Genomic DNA, 5668 nt, shown 5'->3' with positions numbered 1-5668 from the left:
ATGGTGAAGCTTCGACCACAGCGGCTAGACTTATTGAGTGGATTGATAGGCATATCCGAGAACAGCTTTTGGCTGGGTGATCGCAGATATGATGCAGCTTTCCAACAATGGCTGCAATCTCGTACTTAGCTATATAGCTATTGTCTCCTGTCAGCAATTTTCTCTAGATTCTTTTATCAGCTACATTTTCAATGTTAATTTGCACTAGTCGTAAAAATGTTTATTTTCTTTTAAATATAATTTAACATTATATTCAAAAAAAAAAAATGTGTTCATGAGAGAATAAGATTAAATATATACATATTCAGATGTTAAACATCAATAAACTTTGCTCAAATATTTGTCTGAGTAATTTGTCAACGATAACTTGATAAGCTCTTTCGGTTGGATGATAGCTATCCCAAAATATATAAGCCGAAGAATTCGAACAGGTGAATGGGGTCAATGAGTTACACAAATAGGACATCGCAAGAGTTCCTTTACCACAACATCCTCTATCAGCTACCTCAAAACCTGAAACGAAATGAGATATATATGAATACTATAAAGTACTTCGAATTAGATAATAAAATTGAAAAAAGTACATAGATAAATCTGTTAGATGGACTTACCATATTTTTTAGGGTGTTGGATCATGTCGAAGAGAGTATCATAAACATCAATGTAAAGGATAACACCATCCAACTCTTTATCTAAAGAATCTAGTGCTGGCAAAAGTCTTAAATTGAATTGTTTTGCCATGTTGTTTAAAGGTTGATTACATCCTCTTGTTAGTAAACCCCCATATACAGTTGTTTGAAGTGGAACACAACCTACGGGGACTGCACTAAAGACTCCAATTTTCCTAGCTCCAAGCTTATGTAATTCCTAATTATGAACAGTTGAGGATATAAATTAGTTTGTGAATACAATTATATATATATATATATATAACTATATATAATGTACTTACTCTCACGAATTTGACAGCAGAGCCAGCCAACAAATTAGCATAGGAGGGACGATCATATCTATGAGCTCGAGCTAAATAAGTGTGAGCAAGGTCATTGCTACTAGACACCGCAAGAAAGACACTGCTTTCCAAAATATCTTTGGCTTTTTCTTCTCCAAAATTTTTCTTGATCTTTGATATATATTCTTTGAAATATGTGAGTTGATCCCATACCGATATCACTGACTACAAAAATAAACATAAATATAAGAAACATAAATCACCCACAAGAAAAACTATCGATCATGATCGGAAAATATTAGTGTACCATTATTTGTGCTGTTAATGGATCATAACCAGTTCCTCCAGATGCAAATGTTACACCTTTAAGAAGATCCTCAGGCTTCAAATTCGGATTCATATATGCTGGTAATGTCTTAGCCAATCCCAACCTTTCCGCTGTTATATTTATAGCATACTTACTTATCTTCATATTTAAAAATTTTAGATATACGAAAATAAATCAAATGGCTTACCAATAAGATCAGAAGGAACTCTTCCATCAGAAAACCTTCCAGTGGCGGAGCCTCCAGGAAAGTCTTTGCCATATGGAGGGAAGTTACACTTTAGAAGAGTGGGAAGATTATTGTTATTTCCTGTATCCATTATTGAATCTCCAAACACTATTAATGCTGGGATTGTTGTGTTTTTCCCTTGCTTGGCGGCTGCGTTAGCTTCGACTGCGATTATTAATACCCAAGCGAGCCACAGCATTCGAAACTTCATTCTCTCTTGTTTGATTTGTTTACTTTTCTGCTGAGAAATTTAATATGTTTGTGTTTTACAAATTCCAAAGTCATGTGAGCATGCTTATATATATACTTGTTTCTGTATTTGTTGGATTTTCTAAAGTTATCTCTTAACAAAGTTGTTAGGTTATACGCAATCTCTAGTCATTTATTACTTTGTTTCTGTATATAATTACGCTGCAAAACTTTGCTTGTTATCTATGTTTGGAATTTACACCAAACAAGTAATATAACCATAGTTTGTTATAACACTGAATATAAGCCAAACTTGAATATGACATTAAAAACTTGTTTTAATAAATACATATATCTTCAGAAAATATTCAAACTATGATTAATAATCAAGTACTGTTATATATTTTGAAAATAGATTAAAAATTTCATTATCATATTTTAGTATAAATATAGTACTTCTTTTTCTTTTAAGTGTAGTGTATCCACATGTGTAAGTATTTCACATGACTACTTGCTAAGTAAGGCAGTATGGGTTTGCTCCTACCTATATGGCTGACAAAAACATTAAACATAGGATCACTTTAAGATTAATATTCAAAAAAAATTATCTCACTATTTATAATTTGTCCAATACATTAAAACTAAAAAATTTAAAGAATTAATAATTTTTAAAAACAAGGAAAAAGTATCCTACCTACTGCTTTATATATATATATACTTTTTCTTTTTCCCAAAAAAGTGTCATTTTGAAATATATCACACAAATTATGAAAAAAAAATATATATACATAGATGTTATTATTTTATAATTGATTAATGGGTTAATTTGGTTATAGATTACGAATAAATTTAGGAAATCTAATGTAAAGGATGCAATTAATGGGTTAATTTAGTTATAGATTACAAAGAAATTTAGGAAATCTAATGTAAAAGATGCATTGAAACTATAAAATGATGCATTGAAAATGTAAACTGATTTTTTGTAGAATAGAAATAAAACTCGTGGCAGGCTATAAAAAGGCGACTTATGGTTTTTGCGGGTATTGCAAGTATGTTGCAGCCGGCGGCATCTCCGGGCTCTATGGCGCCGGGGGACAGCCAGATCTCTCCATCAGAGGACCGAGAGGGACAAAATATCTCTCTGCCTGACCTACTGAAGGGAGAGGTGGGAGTTTCACACGGGAAAATAACAGAGCAGGTTGATTCGCTCAGCCAGGGTTTGAACGTGGCTGTGGATCGTCCTGTTCCTAAACGGTCATAGGTGAATGTGGACCAAAACATGTTTACACACAGCAAACGTTTTTTCCCATCGAGGTTGATGGTCAGACGAAGGTGGTTGTCCCAAATGATATTTTCGAGGGTGCTAAGCCACTTTGGGAGGATTTTTTATTTGTAAGTTCCTACACTTAAAAGCTCCACATGTGGGGAAGATCCATATGATTGTAAATAAGATCTGGAGGCTTGGAGATAAATCCACTCTGATTGATGATTATGCGGTGAATGATAATACGGTCAAGTTCTAGGTCAGACATGAGGGAATGAGGAGGCGGGTTCTCCACTGGGGTATGTGGAACATTATGGACATTCAAATGGTTGTATCTAAATGGTTCCCTTATGCGGAGGACACTCAACCAGCAATGAAATCTATTCAGTTTTGGGTCATTTTAACTGATATCCCACCATTGATGTTCACAGACAAAGGACTTGATTTCTTGTTTAGTGCAGTGGGTACCTATACGGCTACATCCCAAGACTGAGGCCTGTACCAGTTTTTATGAACCTCAGATGTTGGTTGAAGCAGATTTAACAAAGGATTTGCCACATGAATTCACTTTTATCGGTGAGGAAGAAGGGGAACTTAATGTTGTAGTATGCTATTCCTATCCTTGGTTGACGCCGCGATGCAGTTGTTGTAGCAAATGGGGTCACTTGAGAGATTCTTGTGTTGCTTCCGTTGAAAACACCACTCGAGCATCTACATCTATGTCAATTCCTCTGCCGGTTGTGCCTGTTGCGACGCAGGTCAATGTAGTCTCATTTCCTGTTCGGTGAAACTCGAGAATCAGGAGGAATTCTTATGTTCATTTATCTACGCTCTAAGTACTGCAGAAGAGAGGGGAAGATTGTCAGATTACCTCAGAGCCCACATTGACTCTCCGATCATTCGGCTTAAACCGTGGATATTGTATGGAGATTTTAATGACATTCTTAACTTGTAAGAACATTCATGTGTGGATGACTCTCCCATTGCCCTCCTGGTATGCGAGACTTCCAGCAGTGGCTAAACTATTGTAGCCTTTCTTATCTCTCCTCCCATGGGTCGTTGTTCTAAACTTCCAGCAGTGGCTAAACTCTCTTTCCTAGTGGTGTAATAACAGAGAACATGATATCATTTCAAAGAAGCTAGATAGAGGGCTTGTCAATGACAATTGGAATCAGAGATTCCCTCAATCTTACTTTTTTTATGAAGCAGGTGGATGCTCTGATCATCTCCGTTGTCGACTCAATTTCATTATTCGTGTAGGGGGAATTATTGGTTGTCGAAAGCCATTCAAGTTTGTCAATGTGGTTACAGATATGGAGGAGTTTAAGCCACTGGTGGAGGGTTTTTTGGAAATAAACGGAGCATTTATATATGTCCACTTCCACATTGTTCCGATTTACTAAGAAGTTAAAGTCGCTAAAAACACACATCCGGACATTGGCTAAGGCAAAAATGGGAGATCTTGTCAAGAAGGCGAAGGAGGCTTATGATGATCTATGTAAAAACCACGAAGTAAACTGATTACAACCCACTCTTGCAGGCTGCAGGTATGGCTGCAAAGAAAGAGGCTTTTGACAGATGGGAACGTGCTGCAGGTTTGGAGGAGAAGTTCCTCAAACAACGCTCCAAACTACATTGGTTACAGATTGGAGATCATAACAACAAGGCTTTTCACCATGCCATTGTAGCCAGAAACGCCCAGAATACCATTCGAGATATCAGAACACCTGATGGAAGTTTGCTCTCTACTGGAGATGACATTAAGGTGGAGGCTGAGAGATTCTTTCATGAGTGCCTACAACTCATCGTTAATGACTACCATAAAGACTAGATCTTTGGATGTTGTGCTATCAAGATAGACATCTCCAAAGCATTTGGTTCTGTTCAGTGGCCATTCTTGCAAAACACTCTACACGCTCTACCTTTTCCTCCTAAGTTTATCCGTTGGATTATGCTCTGCGTCACCACCGCCTCTTTTTCAGTCCAAGTCAATGGCGAGTTGTCTGGCTACTTCCAGAGTGCAAGAGGACTAAGGCAAGAATGCTCCTTATCCCCCTATCTATTTGTTATAATATGGATGTGTTATCCATGATGTTAGATAAAGCGGCTGCCTCACAACACTTTGGCTATCACCCGCGCTGTAAAATCTTGGCCTGGCACATTTGAGCTTCGCCGACGACCTCATGGTTTTATATGATGGGAAAGTTCGATCTATTGATGGCATTGTCAAGGTCTTTGAAGCCTTTTCTAAGTACTCTGGTTTGCGAATCAGCATGGAGAAATCCACGGTTTACTTAGCAGGAGTCTCAGAAACAAAACATCAGCCATCAAGAATACATTTCAGTTTTACACTGGTTCGCTCTCGGTAAGATACTTAGGCTTGCCTTTGGTCACTAAGTGCCTCGCTGCTACGGATTAATTCTGAACTTAATTTTTATTTATGGTTGGTTTCTTCTATTATTTTTTTATTTTTGCATTTTGGAATTTTGGAATATTTTAATATTTTATTACTTAAGAAAGTTAGTTATTTCTTTCACTGTTTTTTCCTATCATAATATATATTTTAAAAAAAAAGTTTAAATAAAAATTATAATTTAACAAATTATGTGTCGAACAAAAATAAAGAAAAATACTGTAATTCATATTAATGTTGCAAAATTAAATGGAATTAGGCAATGAGATTTATGAGTATATATTATCGTAATAATG

At 36.2% G+C, this 5668-nt stretch overlaps 1 pseudogene; it reads right to left on the bottom strand.

Annotated features, from left to right (window-relative positions):
* On the bottom strand, window positions 288–1752 carry LOC104700818 (annotated as a pseudogene).

The sequence above is a fragment of the Camelina sativa genome, chromosome 7 (assembly GCF_000633955.1).
Source record: "Camelina sativa cultivar DH55 chromosome 7, Cs, whole genome shotgun sequence".
NCBI classification, from domain to species: domain Eukaryota; kingdom Viridiplantae; phylum Streptophyta; class Magnoliopsida; order Brassicales; family Brassicaceae; genus Camelina; species Camelina sativa.
The sequence above is the reverse complement of the archived record's forward strand: the minus strand, read 5'-3'. Positions and strand labels throughout refer to the sequence as shown.